At 46.6% G+C, this 22,207-nt stretch overlaps 1 long non-coding RNA gene across 1 annotated transcript in view; it reads left to right on the top strand.

The window, feature by feature from the left end:
* The first annotated feature begins 366 nt into the window (after positions 1 to 366).
* Positions 367 to 22,207, top strand: part of LOC138674120 (uncharacterized) — a 139,192-nt gene continuing 117,351 nt past the window's right edge. Inside the window, exon 1 of the long non-coding RNA XR_011320494.1 lies at positions 367 to 394. This is a non-coding gene — a long non-coding RNA (uncharacterized lncRNA). The remainder of the gene's footprint in view (positions 395 to 22,207) is intronic.

Here is a 22,207-nt window from a genome sequence, read left to right on the forward strand (position 1 = left end):
ACACCCCCTTATATCAGAGGAATGCCCTAGTGGAGTGCGTTTGGGCACTATATCCTGGAAAGTCAAGCAGACAGCCTGGTAAAGACGACCTGTGTGTTTTATAACTCTACATGGGAGCCAGACAGTGTGTATTGTGCACTTGTGTACGTCAGAGGCTTTCATGTAGTCATGTGCAGTACGACCATGACAGGAACGCGGCGACTACAAGTCTCTCTAGTCTACAGTCAGACTAGCGGCCGCTTCACACCTGAGAGGACTGTGGCGTCGCTCTGTAGGAAGCCGCACGGTCTGGTCACATGACGTGAAGAGCGGAGGTCGCTTTTGCCGCCTTTTTTGTGGACGTCACTTTTCGCGAGTCTTTCACAGGCACAATGAACTGGGTCGGTGGCTCTCGGTAGGTGGTTCCAGCTTGTACGTTTCTACTTTTCGTGATAGGCGGTAACTCATTAGAGTATCTGTCGGGGCTCTGAAGGAAAGTGAAAGCTTAGTGGACATTTTACAAAAGCGGCCACCATTCCTCCATCATCTAGCTCCAAATGCTGACAGACATCTGTTAGTTCGGCATACAGAATGACTTGTGCATTTAGTTGTTTCTGCTATTACTGCTGTGTCCAGTAAATCGCAGTCTTGTCATACATTATGAGAGAAAATGTGCACAAAAGGACATTTACCTCACATGTCTGGGAAACAAAAACGGCATTACCTCATGACTACAATTTAGGAAGTACACTGTGGCTTAGTTATTTCATATCCTGAACTGCTGATTTAGGTTTGATTGCAGTATAAGGTCGTGTTCACACCAATGCTTTGTGGTGCACTTGACATGAGTTTGTGATGTAAAAAAAAGTAATTGAACAAATACATAGTTACATACTAGATGGTGGCCCGATTCTAACGCATCGGGTATTCTAGAATATGTATGTATATAGCTGCCACATAGTATATAGCACAGGCCACGACATATTCTAGAATACCCGATGCGTTAATACAGGCACGCAGTTTATAACAGTGGCCATGCAGTATATAACACAGCCATGTACTATATTACACTGGCCACGTAGTATATAACACAGCTACATAGTATATAACACAGCCCACATAGTATATAGCAGCCATGTGGTATATAATGCAGCCCACGCAGTATAAAAGCCCACATAGTATATAACACTGCCCACGTAGTGTATAGCAGCCATGTAGTGTATAACGCAGCCCATGTAGTATATAACACTGCCCACGTAGTATATAGCAGCCATGTAGTATATAGCACACCTACGTAGTATATAACACAGCCCATGTAGTATATAGCAGCCATGTAGTATATAACGCAGCCCACGCAGTATATAACAGCCCACATAATATATAACACTGCCCACGTAGTGTATAGCAGCCATGTAGTGTATAACGCAGCCAACGCAGTATATAACACAGCCCACATAGTATATAACACTGCCTACGTAGTATATAGCAGCCATGTAGTATATAACACTGCCCATGTAGTATATAGCAGCCATGTAGTATATAGCACAGCCATGTAGTATATAACACTGCCCACAGAGTACATAGCAGCCACGCAGTATATAACAGCCCACGTAGTATATAGCAGCCATGTAGTATATGACGCAGCCCACGCAGTATATAACATAGCCCACATAATAATAATAATAATCTTTATTTATATAGAGCCAACATATTTCGCAGCGCTTTACAGTTTAATAGCTTCAAACACAACAGTCATAAGTAACAATGTTAACAATACAATAATTAAAGCAACACAAGATGACACTGCTCGTGAGAGCTTACAATCTACAATGAGGTGGGGAAATACAAAGTACAGGTGTGTATTTACAACGATGTATTTACAATAATGGTCCAGCCATCTTCAGGGAGTGGGGAATAGATTGAAGTAGTGAATGGGCTACACACAAACAAAATAACTGATTAGGGAACATGATAGGCCGCTCTGAATAAATGTGTTTTGAGGGAGCGCCTAAAACTATGCAAATTGTGGATGGTCCTAATTTCTTGGGGTAGAGCATTCCAGAGGATTGGAGCAGCACGGGAGAAGTCTTATAGTCGGGAGTGGGAGGTATGGATTAGTGCAGAGGTTAGTTGAAAGTTATTTGCAGAGTGAAGAGGTCGGTTAGGCCGATAGACAGAAATGAGGGAGGAGATGCAAGGGGGTGCTGCACTGTGAAGAGCTTTGTGCAGCCATGCAGTATATAGCACAGCCACGTAGTATATAACACTGCCCACGTAGTATATAGCAGCCATGTAGTATATAACGCAGCCCACGCAGTATATAACAGCCCACGTAGTATTTAGCAGTGTGGGCACCATATCCCTGTTAAAAAAGATAATTAAAACAAAAAATAGTTATATACTCACCCTCCGGCGTCCAGCGAAGCTCTGTCGATGCGCAGGCTGCCGCCAGCTTCCGTTCCCACGATGCATTGCGAAATTACCCAGATGACGTAGCGGTCTTGCAAGACCGCTAAGGCTTCTGGGTAATTTCGCAATGCATCTCTGGGAACGGAAGCTGGCGGTAGCCGCGCACGCCTCGGCGGACGACGGAAGGTGAGAATAGCAGTTTTTTTTTTATTTTTTTTTAATTTTTAACATTAGATCTTTTTACTATTGATGCTGCATAGGCAGCATCAATAGTAAAAAGTTGGTCACACAGGGTTAATAGCAGCGTTAACAGACTGCGTTACCTGCGGCATAACGCGGTCCGTTGACGCTGTCATTAACCCTGTGTGAGCGCTGACTGGAGGGGAGTATGGTTCGGACTAATTCTCGGCCGGTCTGTGCCCGTCGCTGATTGGTCGCGGCAGCCCGGACAGGCAGCTGGCGAGACCAATCAGCGACGCGGGATTTCCGTGACGGAAGTTGTAGACAGAAGGACAGACAGAAATACGGAAGTACCCCTTAGACATTTATATAGTAGACTAGATGGTGGCCCGATTCTAACGCATCGGGTATTCTAGAATATGCATGTCCACGTAGTATATTGCACAGCCCACGTAGTATATTGCCCAGCCACGTAGTATATTGCCCAGCCACGTAGTATATTGCCCAGCCATGTAGTATATTGCCCAGCCACGTAGTATATTACCGAGTTACGTACTATATTGCCTAGCTACGTAGTTTATTGCCCAGCGACGTAATATATTGCCCAGCCACGTAGTATATTGCCCAGTCACGTAGTATATTGCCCAGCCACGTAGTATATTGCCCAGCCACATAGTATATTGCACAGCAACGTATACAGCACAGAGCCACGTAGTATACAGCTCAGACACGTAGTATACTGCCCAGTCACGTAGTATATTGCCCAGCCATGTAGTATATTGCCAGCCACGTATGTAACAGGTTAAAAAAGACTTAAAATAAAAAATAAACATACTCACCTTCTGAAGGGCTCTTGTAGTCCTGGCGCCTGTGTGCGGTGCACGCGGCAGCTTGAGCGCAGGACCTGTGATGACGTCGCGGTCACATGACCGTGACGTCATGGCAGGTCCTTCTCGCATAGTATCCTTAGCACCGGAACCTGCCACTTGCACTGCTGAGGACAGCGCCTCGTCGGAGGGTGAGAATAACGTTTCTTTTTTTGTAACATTAGATCTTTTTACTATTGATGCTGCATACGCAGCATCAATAGTAAAAACTTGGTCACACAGGGTTAATAGCAGCGGTTACGGAGTGCGGTACCCGCGGCCCGTTACCGCTGGCATTAACCCTGTGTGAGCGGTGAGTGGAGGGGAGTATGCGGGCGCCGGGCACTGACTGCAGGGAAGTAGGGAGGGACTAATCGGACTGTGCCCGTCGCTGATTGGTCGCGGCAGCCATGACAGGCAGCTGGTGAGACCAATCAGCGACGCGGGATTTCCGTTACGGAAGTTGCAGACAGAAAGACAGACGGAATTACCCCTTAGACAATTATATATATAGACTAGATGGTGGCCCGATTTTAACGCATCGGGTATTCTAGAATATGTATGTATGTATATAGCAGCCACATAGTATATAGCACAGGCCACGTAGTATATAGGAGTACTACGTGGCCTGTGGTATATACCATGTGGCTGCTATATACATACATACATATTGTAGAATACCCGATGCGTTAAAGGGCCACTGTCACCCCCTTCCAGCCGTTATAAACTAAAAGAGCCACCTTGTGCAGCAGTAATGTTGCATTCTAACAAGGTGGCTCTTTTAGTTTTTGTTTCTGTTATTCCCACAATAAATGTATTTATAATTCTGCTGAAATACCTATCTTTGTCCATGGAGGCGGGACTGAAGCCTCCTCTTAGAAGCGCCCAACTGCCATCAGTCATCTCTTGTGTAGATTTTCGCCGCCCCCTCAGCACTGTTATTGTGTGAATTCCGGCGCCTGCGCTCTGCTCTTCTGCCTTGCGCAGGCGCATAGAGCATTTGCCGTCCTAGCGCTGGTGCCGGGTCCCGTTCTGCGCCTGTGCGGGCAGTGCGGCCACCCTGTTACTGAATCCCCGCCCCGCACTGTGTTATGCATTATGCACAGTGCGGGGCTGGGATTCCTGGGCATGCGCACTGCGCTTCTCAGACGCTCCCCAGGTCCCCCGCCTTTCAGTGTTGCCGGAATATACAGGTATCCTTGCCGGCGTTTGGAACAGCCGCACAGAACAACGTTGGAAGGCGGGGGACCTGTGGAGCGTCTGACAAGCGCAGTGCGCATGCCCAGGAATCCCAGCCCCGCACTGTGCATACTGCATAACACAGTGCGGGGCGGGGATTCAGTAACAGGCTGGCCGCACTGACCGCACAGGCGCAGAAAGGAACCCGGCACCAGCGCTCGGACGGATAATGCTCTATGCGCCTGCGCAAGGCAGAAGAGCAGAGCGCAGGCGCCGGAATTCACACAATAACAGCGCTGAGGGGGCGGCGAAAATCTACACAAGAGATGACTGACGGCAGTTGGGCGCTTCTAAGAGGAGGCTTCAGTCCCGCCTCCATGGACAAAGATAGGTATTTCAGCAAAATTATAAATACATTTATTGTGGGAATAACAGAAACAAAAACTAAAAGAGCCACCTTGTTAGAATGCAGCATTACTGCTGCACAAGGTGGCTCTTTTAGTTTATAACGATCTCTCCTTCACCTCCCATATACAATCTCTTGCCCGCTCGTGCCGCTTACACCTAAAGAACATCTCTAGAATCCGCCCTTTTCTCACCATGGAGACAGCTAAAACCCTCACTGTCGCCCTGATCCACTCCCGCCTGGACTACTGTAACGCTCTATTAATTGGCCTCCCCCTCACTCGACTTTCCCCTCTCCAGTCCATCCTTAATGCAGCAGCCAGGGTCGTCCATCTGGCTAATCGTTACTCGGACGCGTCCGCTCTTCGCCAGTCGTTACACTGGCTACCCATTCATTACAGGATACAATTCAAAGTACTTGTTCTCACCCACAAAGCTCTCCACAGTGCGGCACCCCCTTACATCTCCTCCCTCATTTCTGTCTATCAGCCTAACAGACCACTGCGCTCTGCAAATGACTTTCGATTAACCTCTGCACTAATCCGTACCTCCCACTCCCGACTCCAAGACTTCTCCCGTGCTGCGCCAATCCTCTGGAATGCTCTACCCCAAGATATTAGGACCATCCATAATTTGCATAGTTTTAGGCGCTCGCTCAAAACACATTTGTTCACTAATCAAAGTTATGTTATGTTTGTGTGTGTAGCCCATTCACTATCCCCATCTATTCCCCAACCCCTGAAGATGGCTGGACCATGATTGTAAATACATCATTGTAAATACACACCTGTACTTTGCATCTCCCCCTCCTCATTGTAGATTGTAAGCTCTCACGAGCAGGGTCGTCTTATTTTGCTTTAAAGGGAACCTGTCACCTGAATTTGGCGGGACTGGTTTTGGGTCATATGGGCGGAGTTTTTGGGTGTTTGATTCACCCTTTCCTTACCCGCTGGCTGCAATATTGGATTGAAGTTCATTCTCTGTCCTCCATAGTACATGCCTGCACAAGGCAAGATTGCTTTGTGCAGGCGTGTACTATGGAGGACAGAGAATGAACTTCAATCCAATATTGCAGCCAGCATGCAGCCAGCGGGTAAGGAAAGGGTGAATCAAACACCTGAAAACTCCGCCCATATGACCCAAAACCAGTCCCGCCAAATTCAGGTGACAGAGTCCCTTTAATTATTGTATTGTTAACGTTGTTACTTATGACTTTTGTGTTTGAAACTGTTAAACTGTAAAGCGCTGCGGAATATGTTGGCGCTATATAAATAAAGATTATTATTATTATTATTATTATTATTATACCGGCTGAAGGGGGGTGACAGTGGCCTTTTAATATAGGCCACGCAGTAAATAACACAGCTCACGTAGTATATAACACAGCCCACACAGTATATAGCAGCCACGCAATATATAGCAGCCACGCAGTATATAACAGCCCATGTAGTATGTAACACTGGCCACGTAATATATAACACAGCCCACATAATATATAGCACAGCCCACATAGTATCTAACAGTGGCCACCTAGTATATAGCACGCAGTATAGAACACAGCCACGTAGTATATAACACTGCCCACGTAGTATATAGCAGCCATGTAGTATATAACGCAGCCCACGCTGTATATAACACTGGTCACGTAATATATAGCACAGCCCACGCAGTATAGAACACAGCCCACATAGTATCTAACACTGGCCAGGTAGTATATAGCAGCCACACAGTATATAACACAGCCCACGTAGTACTTAGCAGTGTGGGCACTATATCCCTGTTAAAAAAAATAATTAAAATAAAAAATAGTTATATACTCACCCGGCGGGATCCAGCGTAAATCCAGCGAACCTCTGGCGATGTGCGCGGTTGCTGCCATCTTGCGTTCCCAGGATGCATTGCGAAATTACCCAGATCACTTAGCGGTCTCGCGAGACCGCTAAGTCTTCTGGGTAATTTCGCAATGCATCTCTGGGACCGGAAGCTGGCTTCAGGCGCGAGCGCATCGTCGGACTACGGAGGGTGAGTATAGCAGGTTTTTTGTTTTTTTTAAAATTATTTTTAACATTAGATCTTTTTACTATTTAGTATTGATGCAGCATAGGCAGCATCAATAGTAAAAACTTGGTCACACAGGGTTAATAGCGGCGGTAACGGAATGAGTTATCCGCGGCATATCGCGGTCCGTTACCACTGGCATTAACCCTATGTGAGCGGTGACTAGAGGGGAGTATGGAGCGGGCACTGACTGCGGGGAGTATGGAGCTGGCGCCGGGCACTGACTGCAGGGGTGTAGGGAGCGACTAATCGGACTGTGGCCGTCGCTGATTGGTCGCGGCAGCCATGACAGGCAGCTGGCGAGACCAATCAGTGACTTGGATTTCCATCACAGACAGAGGCCGCGACCAATGAATATCCAGGACAGACAGACAGACGGAAGTGACCCTTAGACAATTATATAGTAGACTAGATTGTGGCCCGATTCTAACGCATCGGGTATTCTAGAATATGCATGTCCCCGTAGTATATGGACAATGATGATTCCAGAATTCGCGGCAGACTGTGCCCGTCGCTGATTGGTCGAGGCAATCTTTATGACATAATCGTCGCCATGGCAACCATTATGACATCTACGTCGATACTGTGCCCGTCGCTGAATCAGAGACGCGGGAGACTCGGGTATTGTAGAATATGCATGTCCCCGTAGTATATGGACAATGATGATTCCAGAATTCACGGCAGATTGTGCCCGTCGCTGATTGGTCGAGGCAACCTTTAAGACATCATCGTCGCCATGGCAACCATTATGACATCTACGTCGATACTGTGCCCGTCGCTGAATCAGAAACGTGGTATTTCTATGTCCTTTATGACATCATCGTCGCTGTGCCCGTTGCTGATTGGTCGAGGCCTGGCGGCCTCGAACAATCAGAGACGTGGGATGTCTACATCCTTTATGACATCATCATCGCTGTGCCCGTCGCTGATTGGTCGAGGCCTGGCGGCCTTGACCAATCAGAGGCGCGGGATTTCTACGTCGATACTGTGCCCGTCGCTGATTGGTCGAAGGCCTGGCGGCATCGACCAATCAGGGACGTGGGATTTCCAGGACAGACAGATTCTAATGCATCGGGTATTCTAGAATATGCATGTCCCCGTAGTATATGGACAATGATGATTCCAGAATTCGCGGCAGACTGTGCCCGTCGCTGATTGGTCGAGGCAACCTTTATGACATCATCATCGCCATGGCAACCATTATGATATCTACGTCGATACTGTGCCCGTCGCTGAATCAGAAACGTGAGATGTCTACGTCCTTTATGACATCATCGTCGCTGTGCCCGTTGCTGATTGGTCGAGGCCTAGCGGCCTCGACCAATCAGAGACGCGGGATTTCCAGGACAGACAGACAGAAAGACAGACAGACGGAAAAACCCTTAGACAATTATATATATAGACTAGATGGTGGCCCGATTCTAACGCATTGGGTATTCTAGAATATGCATGTCCACGTAGTATATTGCACAGTCCACGTAGTATATTGCCCAGTCACGTACTATATTGCCCAGTCACGTAGTATATTGCCCAGCCACGTAGTATATTGCCCAGCCACGTAGTATATTGCCCAGCCACGTAGTATATTGCCCAGCCACATAGTATATTGCCCAGTTACGTAGTATATTGCCCAGTCACGTATTGCCCAGCCACATGGTATATAGCACAGCCCACGTAGTACGGTATATTGCCCAGCCACGTAGTATATTGCCCAGCCACATAGTATATAGCAGAGCCACGTAGTATATTGCCCAGTCACGTAGTATATTGGCCAGCCACGTAGTATATTGCCCAGCACAGAGCCACGTAGTATAGAGACTTACAAAAAAAAATAAACATATACTCACCTATAGCCCGTTGAAGTCCTGCTATACTTACCATCTGCCGCCTTTCTCGCTCCTCTCCACGCTCCCGGGACCGCTCCATTGCAAGCGGCAGCTTGCGGTCCCAGGGCTCGTTTGAGCAGGACCTATGATGACGTCGCGGTTACATGACCGTGACGTCACGGCAGGTCCTTGTTGCACACCAGCCCTGGGACGGGACCTCACCGGAAGCTGCCGCTTGCAATGGAGCGGTCCCGGGAGCGTGGCGAGGAGCGGGAAAGGCGGCGGATGGTGAGTATAGCAGTTTTTTTTTTTTTTTAATTATTATTTTTAACATGACATATTTTTACTATTGATTCTGCATAGGCAGCATCAATAGTAAATAGTTGGGGACACACAGGGTTAATAGCAGCGGTAACGGAGTGCGTTACACCGCGGGCCATTACCGCTGCCATTAACCATGTGTGAGCAGTGAGTGGAGGGGATTATGGAGCGGGCGCCGGGCAGTGAGTGCAGGGGAGTAGGGGAGGGACTAATCAGACTGTGGCCGTCGCTGATTGGTCGCGGCAGCCATGACAGGCAGCTGCTGAGACCAATCAGCGAACGAATAACCGTGACAGAAGGACAGACAGACGGAAGTACCCCTTTGACAATTATGTATATAGATACGACAATGGGGACAATATATGTGAAATGGGTTTGTGTTTGACATATATTTGTGCACATATCTATTTTAAGCCGACAGAATGCAAAACAGTCCACTTCATTTTCATGTTTTTTTTAATATTCTGATGTTGTTGGGAAAATAAATGAAATACATGTCTGTTTGTGCATTCTTTATTTTTTTGTTACCAAAAATGACGGGTATGTGCACACGATGCAGATTTAGTGCAGAATTGGTGCAGAACTGCAGCAGATTTTTCTGCTGCAGAAACGCTGCAGAACTGCACTGTGATTTACAGCACAATGTAAATCAATGTGAAAAGAAAAAAGCTGTGCGCATGGTGCAGAAAAATCTGCGCAGAAACGCTGCAGATTTCAAAGAAGTGCACGTTGCTTCTTTTGTGCAGTTCTGCAGCGTTTCTGCGCAGATTTTTCTGCACCATGTGCACAGCTTTTTTCTTTTCACATTGATTTACATTGTACTGCACAGAAACTGCACAGAAACTGCATAGAAACTGCACAGAAACTGCACAGAAACTGCATAAGGCTACGTTCACATTTGCGTTGTGCGCCGCTGCGTCGGCGACGCAACGCACAACGCAAATGAAAACGCACCAAAACGCACGCAAAAACGCTGCGTTTTGCGACGCATGCGTAGTTTTTTGCCGAAATTTGGACGCAAGAAAAATGCAACTTGTTGCGTTTTCTTGGCCAGACGCTTGCGGCAAAAAACCCGCATGCGTCGCACAACGCATCACACAAAAACGCATGCGTCCCCCATGTTAAATATAGGGACGCATGCGTCGCCGCTGCGTCGCCCGACGCAAACCCGACGCAAACACGCAAAACGCTAATGTGAACGTAGCCTAAAAACTGCACAGAAACTGCGCAGAAACTGTACAGAAACTGCATAGAAACTGCACAGAAACTGCATCAAATCTGCAGATGCAGATTTAGTGCAGAAAATTCTGCACCACATTTCCTACGTGTGCACATAGCCTTAACCCCTTAGTGACAGAGCCAATTTGGTACTTAATGACCGAGCCAATTTTTGCAATTCTGACCACTGTCACTTTATGAGGTTATAACTCTGGAACACTTCATCGGATCTTGCTGATTCTGAGATTGTTTTTTCGTGACATATTGTACTTCATGTTAGTGGTAACATTTCTTCGATATTACTTGCGATTATTTATGAAAAAAACGGAAATATGGCGCAAATGTTTTAAAATTTTGCAATTTTCAAACTTTGTATTTTTATGCCCTTAAATCAGAGAGATATGTCACGAAAAATAGTTAATAAATAACATTTCCCACATGTCTACTTTACATCAGCACAATTTTGGAAACAAAATTTTTTTTTGTTAGGGAGTTATAAGGGTTAAAAGTTGACCAGCAATTTCTCATTTTTACAACACCATTTTTTTTTAGGGACCACATCACATTTGAAGTAATTTTGAGGGGTCTATATGATAGAAAATAATGAAGTGTGACACCATCCTAAAAACTACACCCCTCAAGGTTCTCAAAACCACATTCAAGAAGTTTATTAACCCTTTACGTGCTTCACAGGAACTGAAACAATGTGGAAGGAAAAAATGAACATTTAACTTTTTTTTGCAAACATCTTAATTCAGAACCATTTTTTTTATTTTCACATGTGTAAAAACAGAAATGTAACCATAAATTTTGTTATGCAATTTCTCCTGAATACGCCAATACCCCATATGTGGGGGTAAACCACTTTTTGGGCGCACCGCAGAACTTAGAAGTGAAGGAGCGCCATTTGACTTTTTCAATGCAGAATTGGCTGGAATTGAGATGGGACGCCATGTCACGTTTAGAGAGCCCCTGATGTGCCTAAACAGTGGAAACTCCCCACAAGTGACACCATTTTGGAAACTAGACCCCTTAAGGAACTTATCTAGATGTGTGGTGAGCACTTTGAACCCCCAAGTGCTTCACAGAAGTTTATAACGTAGAGCCGTGAAAATAAAAAATCGCTTTTGTTTACACAAAAATTATCTTTTCGCCCACAAAGCATCTCGGCTTTGGGAAAATGGCCGCCGCGATCTCTTCTGCGCACGCGCGGCATCCCGCGGCCATTTTCCTGAAGCCCCGTGCAGCAGAGCACTCCATCTGCGCACGCGCGGCCCCAGGAAGATGGCCACCCCCACCGATGACAGGGGGTAATAGCGCAGATCGCGCGCTGCTTCTTCACGTGCGCGCAGTGGAATCGTCACTGCGACATGCGCACACCACTACGCCACCAACGGAAAGCTGGGGAAGAAAAGAGCGATGTCACCACGCCCACCTGACCAGACCAGCCTGATTGACAGGCGAAAACGGCGACTTTGGTAATGTATTGCGCAGCATAGGTGGGGAATCGGGGTACACTACATACACTATAGTAACGCACAGCGCAGGCCCTATTTAACAGTATTTATATCTCAATCTGAAAAAACGGGGTGACAGGTTCCCTTTAAGGAACTTATCTAGATGTGTGGTGAGCACTTTGAACCCCCATGTGCTTCACAGAAGTTTATAATGTAGAGCCGTGAAAAAAAAAATTTGCCCACAAATTTTTATTTTCACAAGGGTAACAGGAGAAATTAGATTAGAAAAGTTGTTGTGCAATTTCTCCTGAGTACGCTGATACCCAATATGTGGGGGTAAACCACTGTTAGGGCGCACCGCAGAGCTTGGAAGAGAAGGAGTGCCGTTTTACTTTTTCAATGTAGAATTGGCTGGAATTGAGATTGGACGCCATGTCGCGTTTGGAGAGCCCCTGATGTGCCCAAACAGTGGAAACCCCCCACAAGTGACACCATTTTGGAAACTAGACCCCTTAAGGAACTTATCTAGATGTGTGGTGAGCACTTTGAACCCTCATGTGCTTCACAGAAGTTTATAACGTAGAGCCGTGAAAAAAAAAAATCGCATTTTTTCTACAAAAATGATCTTTTTGCCCACAAATTTTTATTTTCACAAGGGTAACAGGAGAAATTAGACCACTAAAGTTGTTGTGCAATTTCTCCTGAGTACGTCGATACCCAATATGTGGGGGTAAACCACTGTTTGGGCGCACCGCAGAGCTTGGAAGAGAAAGAGTGCCGTTTTACTTTTTCAATGTAGAATTGGCTGGAATTGAGATCGGACGCCATGTCGCGTTTGGAGAGCCCCTGATGTGCCTAAACAGTAGAAATCCCCCACAAGTGACCCCATTTTGGAAACTAGACCCCCCATGGAACTTATCTAGATGTGTGGTGAGAACTTTGAATGCCCAAGTGCTTCACAGAAGTTTATAATGCAGAGTCGTGAAAAAAAATTTTTTTCCACAAAAAAGATTTTTTAGCCCCCAAGTTTTTATTTTCACAAGGGTAACAAGAGAAATTGGACCCCAAAAGTTGTTGTCCAATTTGTCCTGAGTATGCTGGTACCCCATATGTGGGGGTAAACCACTGTTTGGGCGCATGGCAGAGTTCGGAAGGAAGGAGCGCCGTTTTGGAATGCAGACTTTGATAGAATGGTCTGCGGGCATTATGTTGCGTTTGCAGAGCCCTTGATGTACCTAACCAGTAGAAACCCTCCACAAGTGACCCCATTTTGGAAACTAGACCCCCCCAAGGAACTTATCTAGATGTGTGGTGAGAACTTTGAATGCCCAAGTGCTTCACAGAAGTTTAGAATGCAGAGTCGTGAAAATAAAAAATATTTTTTGTTCCACAAAAAAGATATTGTAGCCCCCAAGTTTTTATTTTCACAAGGGTAACAGGAGAAATTGGACTGCAATAGTTGTTGTCCAATTTATCCCGAGTACGCTGATGCGCCATATGTGGGGGTAAACCACTGTTTGGGCGCACGGCAGAGCTCGGAAGGGATGGAGCGCCTTTTTGGAATGCAGACTTTGATAGAATGGTCTGTGGGCATTATGTTGCGATTGCAGAGCCCCTGATGTACCTAAACTGTAGTAACCCCCCACAAGTGACCCCATTTCGGAAACTATACCCCCCAAGGAACTTATCTAGATGTGTGGTGAGAACTTTGAATGCCCAAGTGCTTCACAGAAGTTTAGAATGCAGAGTCGTGAAAATAATTTTTTTTTTTTTTTTTTACAAAAAAGATATTGTAGCCCCCAAGTTTTTATTTTCACAAGGGTAACAGGATAAATTGGACAACAACTTTAGTGGTCCAATTTCTCCTGAGTATGCTGATGCCCCATATGTGGGGGTAAACCACTGTTTGGGCGCACGGCAGAGCTCGGAAGGGAAGGAGCGCCGTTTTGGAATGCAGACTTAGATAGAATGGTCTGTGGGCGTTATGTTGCGTTTGCAGAGCCGCTGATGTACCTAAACAGTAGTAACCCCCCACAAGTGACCCCATTTTGGAAACTAGACCCCCCAAAAAACTTATATAGATGTGTGGTGAGAACTTTGAATGCCCAAGTGCTTCACAGAAGTTTATAATGCAGAGTCATAAAAAAAAAAGTATATATTTTTCCACAAAAAAGATTTTGTAGCCCCCAATTTTTTATTTTCACAAGGGTAACAAGAGAAAATGGACCCCAGAAGTTGTTGTCCAATTTATCCCGAGTACGCTGATGCCCCATATGTGGGGGTAACCCACTGTTTGGGCGCACGGCAGAGCTCAGAAGGGAGGGAGCACCATTTGACTTTTTGAGCGCAAAATTGGCTGTCGTGTTTGGAGACCCCCTGATGTACCTAAACAGTGGAAACCCCCCAATTCTAGCTCCAACCCTAACCCCAACACACCCCTAACCCTAATCCCAACCTGATCCATAATCCTAATCACTAACCCTAACAATAATCACAACCCTTACCCCAAAACAACCCTAATGTCAACCCTAACCATAACCCTAATCAAAACCCTAAATCCAACACACCCCTAATCCTAATCTCAACCCTAACCTCAAACCTAACCCTAATCCCAATACACCCCTAATCACAACCCTAACCTTAACCCTAATCCCAAATCTAACCCTAATCCCAAGCGTAACCCTAGTGCCAACCCTAACCCTAATACCAGTAGTATAGTAGTAGTAGTAGTAGTAGCAGGACCTATGATGACGCAGCGGTCACATGACCGTGACGTCACGGCAGGTCCTTGTCGCACACCAGCCCTGGGACGGGAGCGGAAGCTGGCGCTTGCAATGGAGCGGTCCCGGGAGCGTGGAGAGGAGCGAGAAAGGCGGCGGAGGGTGAGTATAGCAGGTTTTTTAAATTATTTTTAACATGACATATTTTTACTATTGATGCTGCATAGGCAGCATCAATAGTAAATAGTTGGGGACACACAGGGTTAATAGCAGCGGTAACAGAGTGCGTTACACCAGGGACCATTACCGCTGCCATTAACCCTGTGTGAGCAGTGAGTGGAGGGGATTATGGAGCGGGCGCCGGGCAGTGAGTGCAGGGGAGTAGGGGAGGGACTAATCGGACTGTGGCCGTCGCTGATTGGTCGCGGCAGCCATGACAGGCAGCTGCCGAGACCAATCAGCGAACGAATAACCATGACAGAAGGACAGATAGACGGAAGTACCCCTTAGACAATTATGTATATAGATATCAACATAAGGCTTTTTTGTCCGACTCGGGATGGCTAGTAACAGTTTGGACAGACAGCACCTTTTTTTTATTTATTGTTTTATTTGATGTTTATTTACCTTTTTCATTAATTTACCGTTTTTCCACATTTTGTGCTGGGGAAGAAGCATTTCAACATGTAAAGAGCTTGTCCTGGACTTTTATATTGATGTCCTGTACTTAGGATATGTCATATCGATATTTGATCTGTGAGGGTGCAGCACTTGGCACCACGAATGAAGAGCTGCGCTTTGTGCCAGTGGCAGACGAATATGCACACACTCTACACCTATTGATTTCAATAGGCAACGGATGTGCAGTACACGGTCACTATGCAGTTGACGGAGCTGTGCTGTGCTGCTCTACAACTGAGTACATCTCTCTAAGGGCTCATACTCACTTGCGAGAAACTCGGATGAGTCTTGCACGGCAATACCCGGCACTCAGATCAGAGCGTGCGGCCGCATAGCAATACATGCAGCCGCACGCTCCGCTCCTGAGTGCCGGGTATTGCCGTGCGAGGCTCATCCGAGTTTCTCACAAGTATGAGCCCTAAGGGCTCATTCCCACTTCTGATGAAATCGAACGAATGCAATCCACTAAAAAAATCGTATTGCATTCGGACCAATGTTGTTCTATCATTGTGTGTTCATCTTGGATTGGATCACGATCGGACTGGAACAAAATTGCAGCATGCTGAGATTGTATTCTGAAATCGCATCGCATCCCGCAATAGAAGTCAGTGGGTGCGAGAAAAAAACCCACAGTGCACTTGGCCATGCGAGTGCTCTCCGATTTCTAAACTCCGATCGCATATGAAAACCCGGCAATCATGCGCCGGGTACAATAGAATCAAAGAGTTACAGGTTAGAATAGAATCGATACATACACACCTTTTCACAGAGATCCTGCTAATCCATTTGTTCCACGACTGGCAATTCATGTGCCGCGTACAGTAAAATCACAGAATGTCAGATTGGAATAAAATAGAATAGATTCATACACACCTACTCCTATTACCTATCCGACGGAAAGTTCTCGCCGTGGCGTCAGACAAGTCCTACGAGTTCACAGCTAGTGAACTCACTTCATCTTTCTGACGTCAGCGTGAGCGCTGTGGGAAATTTTCCAATGGCTCTCACGCTGACATCACATAGGTGAATCGAGTTAATTGGCTGTGAACACGCAGGACCTGTCTGATGGCACCGCGAGCAGTAGAACCTTCTCACGCTCGCGGTGCCATCACATAGGTAATAGGACCTCACAGAGAGACACTGAGCACCCACAGTGCTCAGTGTTTGCTGAATGACAGGCTGCATGGTTGCATAATGCAACCATGCATCCTGCTGTCTAGATGTAGCAGAGCTAGACCTGTCGTGGGACAAATGGATTACCAGCGTTTCTGCGGAAAGGTGAGGAATATTATTGTTTTTTTATTTTTAACTCTTGCAGATGACAAGGGCGTCGGTGGAATGGGTTAGGTCGTTAGTATGGTTTAATTAAGATTTATTGAGTCTGTGTGATTCTTTCAACAGCAAACAGACTTTAGGGGTGAAGGGGTAAATACATTCACGCTATATTACATGAATATGTACACATATTTATTGAATAAAAAACGTAAAGGGGTTTCCCCCACAAACAAAGTTTATTTTAATCAATAGATCTTGAAATAATAAAGGTATGTGCTCGTGATCCAGAGTTGCAGCGTCAAACCCGCAGCGGCCAGATATTACAACATAGTGGATGGGATTTCAAGAAGAGACTAACATGGGATATGTCCAAAGCGCTGCTACTCCTGGATCGTGGGCACCTGGATGTCTTTGTCCCCTTAGCGACCGAGACAATTTTGACCTTGATGACAAAGCCAAATTTTACCGTTCTGATCAGTGTCACTTTATGTGTTAATAAATCTGGAATGCTTTAATGTATCTCACTGATTTTGAGATTGTTTTTTTCATGACATATTGTACTTCATGATGGTGGTAACATTTCATCAATATGACTTGCATTTATTTATGAAAAAAATTGAAATTTGTGAAAATTTTGCAATTTTAAAACTATTTTCAAGAATCATGTCACAAAATAGTTCATAAATAACATTATCCACATGTTTACTTTACATCAGCAAAATTTTGGAAACATGTTTTTGTTGGAACGGTTGCGACGTGTGGCAATGCGTCGCTAATACAAGCCTATGGAGAAAAAACACATCCTGCAAACAACTTTGCAGGATGCGTTTTTTCTGCAAAACGACGCATTGCGACGTGCTAGTGTGAAAGTAGCCTTAGTCAATGGGAAATTGGCAATTGGTGTGCACATGCTGCGAAAAAAACCACGTGGATTTGCAGCGTTTTATTTTCCGCAGCCTGTCAATTCTTTTTATTGATCTGCAGCGTTTCTGCACCCATTGACTTCCATTGTGTCAAGCAAATCCACAGTAAAACCGCAGGTATAAAAAAGATCTGCGGATTTTCTGCAGAGTTGCCTGCGAGAAATGCTGCAGATAGGGAGGAGGAAGAATGTGTGGGCGGAGACTGTGTGTGTGGGCGGAGACTATGTGCGGGTGTTTGTGTGTCTGCGGGGCTGTGAGTAGGCAAGCTTCAGCCGATGGGACTACTAGTCCCATCCGGCTATGCCTGCTTCAGTGACAGCTAGCCGGATGATTGGACAGTAGTAGTCTCATCATCCGGCTACTGTATTCAAGTGTGAAAAACAAAACACATACACACATATACACATACAGTACATACAACATACAGTATATACTCACTATACACCTAGTTCCCAAAGCCCTCGATCACCTGTAAAAAAAAAAAAATATTAATAAACCAAAAGTGGAGAGCTGTCATCTCGGCAGATGTGATACAGTGACAGGAAGTAATCCTCCGCACTGTATCCCTATGCCGCTGTGAGTGCAAAGTTCATACTGTCACTTACTGCACCTCTGTGTGGGAAAATTCTCACGCAGCAGTGCCGTAAAGTGAGAGTCCATTGAACCCAAGACAAGTCTCATGCAGTGTTATCACTGAGGGTTATTATTATTATTACTAATAATAATAATAACCCTCAGTGATAACACTGCAGGAGCCTTGTCTCCTGTCAGTGTGTCACTGGAAGCCTATAGAGCAGTCACATCTCCTGATGTGATAGGCTCTACAGGGGAGATTGTCGTGGGACACTCATTATTAAATGGACTGCGTCAGACCAGGGAGTATATATGCTGGTTTATTATTTTTTCTTTTTTTGCAGGAGATCGAGGGTGTCGCAAGGATTGGCAGAACAGTAAGATGGCAAAACTGCGTTGTGTTTTATTTCATTAAAATACTTTATTCTGGCTGTGTCTTTATTTAACCCTTTCACAACTATAGGGTTAGTAATGGAAAGGTGTCTTATTGACGCCTCTCCATTACTAAGCTGGCTTGATGTCACCTTACAATTCAAAGGTGCATCAACCCCATATGCCACCGCTTCAGGGCAGTGGGAAGAGAGAGAGGATAAGTGCCGGAATTGGCGCATCTTAGAGATGTTCCATTTCTGGGGCAGCTCTGAGCTGGTGTTTGTAGCTGGGGGGCCAATATCCATGGCTTCTTCCTAGGCTATTAATATTAAACCGCAGCTGTCTGCATAGCCTGTTCTGGCTAATATTTATAGGAGGACCCCACATCATTTTTTGGGGGGGTCCCCCTATTTTAATAGCCAGTAAAGGCTAAATATACTGCTGCGGGCTGAGATTCATAGCCTGGAAAGATTCATGGGTATTACCCCCTTCCCAGGCTATAAACATCGGACTCCCAGTCGCTGGCTTTCCCTCTCTGGCCCAGAAAATTGCGCGGGATCCCACAACATTTTTTTCCCTTTTTTTTTAAAGCCCTTTCTGCCATTGGAAGTACTATTCCGTCCATGTGGGGTGGGCCCTAATTCCCAAGGACGGAATAGTACATCCAGAGCGATCAGCCGCGCTCACGGGGGGAGCCCGGACGATCGCGGCTGGGTGTCAGCTGACTATCGCAGCTGACATCCGGCACTATGTGCCAGGAGCGGTCACGGACCGCCCCCGGCACACTGCGATCAAACATGATCGCAGTGTTCCGGCGGTATAGGGAAGCATCGTGCAGGGACAGGGCTCCCTGCGTGCTTCCCTGAGACCCCCGGAGCAATGCGATGTGATCGCGTTGCTCCGAGGGTCTCTTACCTCCTCCATGCAGCAGGCCCGGATCCAAAATGGCCGCGGCATCCGGGTCCTGCAGGGAGGTGGCTTCACAGCGCTTGCTCAGAGCAGGCGTCGGGAAGTCTCCCTGAGTGCATGTCAGATTACTGATCTGACACAGTGCACAGCAAAGTGTCAGATCAGCGATCTTACACTACAACATGATGCCCCCCTAAAAAAATTCATAAAAAATATATATTGTACCTATAAATACATTTCTTTATCTAAATAAAAAAAACAATAAAAGTACACATATTTCGTATCGCCGCGTCCGTAACGACCCGACCTATAAAACTGTCCCACTAGTTAACCCCTTCATTGAACACCGCAAAAAATAAAAAACGAGGCAAAATACAATGCTTTATTATCATACCGCCAAACAAAAACTGGAATAGCACGCAATCAAAAAGACGGATATAAATAAACATTGTACCGCTGAAAACGTCATCTTGTCCCGCAAAATACGAGCCGCCATACAGCATCATCAGCAAAAAAAATGGTGCATGTCGCATGTCGCTGCATGGTGCATGTCGTCGCATGGTGCATGTCGCATGTCGTCGCATGGTGCATGTCGCATGTCGTCGCATGGTGCATGTCGTCGCATAGTGCATGTCGTCGCATGGTGCATGTGTTGCATGATGTCACATGGTGTGTGTTGTATGTATGTATGTATGTACTGTGTATGCTTTTTTTTTTTACATTCAACACATTAGCCGGATGATGGGACTACTACTGTCTCATCATTGGCTAATGTGTCACTGCCACTGTAGCAGGCATAGCCCGATGGGACTTGTAGTCCCATCGGACGATACACACATACACACACCCACACCCCGCAGCGGGCCCCAGCGCCGGCACACACATACCGGCGCCGGCATGCAGACACTGGCGCCGGTCCGCAAACACCGGCGCCGACACGCAGACACCGGCGCCGGCACACAGTCCCCCGGCGCCGGCACGCTGACACCGGCGCCGGTCTGCACATACCGGCGCCGGAACACAAACACAGGCGCCGGTCCGCAAACACCGGCGCCGGCACGCAGACCCCCGGCGACCGCAGCACACTAGCACAGCCCCGCCCGCCCGCAGATCCCAGCACACACAGCCCCGCCCGCCCCCAGCACAGCCCCGCAGGCAGCCCCCAGCGCCGCCACTCTTGATGAGTGACTGCTGTCTGTGGAGGCTGGGTCACGCCTGCTGCTGACGTCACGTCAATTTCCAGAGTCTGGAAATTGATGTGACGTCGGCGGAAATTAGAGGCGGCTGCAGCCTGGGGGTCACGTGACCCGGACTCAGCAGCCAGCATAGCGCCGCTCACAGGCGAAAACGGCAACGGAAGGTAATTGCACAATTCATTAGGGGCCCCGGGGGGGTACATTGGGGGGTTAATTGAAAGTAGTGGACAACCCCTTTAACAACTACTTAATGAGAGCCTGAAGATTGAAGCTCGGGAAAGTAAACATGGAGAACACCTTGGAGCGGCAGACACCATTTGTAGAACCCAACCAAACTTGTAGCCCCAATGCAGTTTTCAAATTCTGATAGGCTGAAAACCTGACAATTGCAGCTCAGCTTTTTTAAGAGGAGGACAGCTGTATTGAGTGGCGCAGATAGACGCTGGTAATAGGCCTTACACCACAAAGTTGGCTTGATGCAGGTTTAAAAAAGGTTACAGGGGTACACGGGCAGCATTGGTGTGGTCAGCGGAGGACAATTGGCAGGAGTGACCGCAGACAGACTTACTAGGCCTAAAATAACAAAAAATTAGGCTCAATGCAGGTTTAATTAGGTTGCAGGGGTGCACAGGCAGCATTGGTGTGGTCAGCGGAGGACAATTGGAAGAAGGGACCGCAGACAGACTTAGTAGGCCTAAAATTAAAAAATAGGCTCAATGCAGGTTTAATTATGTTGCAGGGGTGCACAGGCAGCATTGGTGTGGTCAGCGGAGGACAATTGGAAGGAGGGACCGCAGACAGACTTAGTAGGCCTAAAATAAAAAAAATTAGGCTCAATGCAGGTTTAATTATGTTGCAGGGGTGCACAGGCAGCATTGGTGTGGTCAGCGGAGGACAATTGGAAGGAGGGACCGCAGACAGACTTAGTAGGCCTAAAATAAAAAAAATTAGGCTCAATGCAGGTTTAATTATGTTGCAGGGGTGCACAGGCAGCATTGGTGTGGTCAGCGGAGGACAATTGGAAGGAGGGACCGCAGACAGACTTAGTAGGCCTAAAATAAAAAAAATTAGGCTCAATGCAGGTTTAATTATGTTGCAGGGGTGCACAGGCAGCATTGGTGTGGTCAGCGGAAGACAATTGGAAGGAGGGACCGCAGACAGACTTAGTAGGCCTAAAATAAAAAAATTAGGCTCGATGCAGGTTTTATTAGGTTACAGGGGTACGCAGGCAGCATTGGTGTGGTCAGCGGTGGACAATTGGAAGGAGTGTCTGACAGTACTCCAAAATAATAAATGTTAATGTCTCGCCAAAAAAAAAAAATAAATAAACAGGTGGCATACCTAGGTACAGGGGTGGGCTCCTCTGCTGACTTGCAGGCATTGGTATTTGGTGCAAAGTATTAACTCAACTGGTGTAAATGTAGGACAGGGCCCCTGAATATTTTTACTAGCATCATACATGTCAACAAATTGTTATTGGAAGTGCCATTGAAGGATTTAACCGCATAGACTAAACAGTGGTGGAGCAGTGAGAGATAATTTTGCAAGTGGTAGAGCACTGTTTGAGCTGGGGGGGGGGGGAACACTCTCTCATGGGCGGCGGTACTGGCCCAGGGCCCCTCATGTTACAACGGTGTGTCTGACGTTGGGTGCGCACAAG

The sequence above is a fragment of the Ranitomeya imitator genome, chromosome 4 (genome assembly GCF_032444005.1).
Source record: "Ranitomeya imitator isolate aRanImi1 chromosome 4, aRanImi1.pri, whole genome shotgun sequence".
Classification (NCBI taxonomy): Eukaryota; Metazoa; Chordata; class Amphibia; order Anura; family Dendrobatidae; genus Ranitomeya; species Ranitomeya imitator.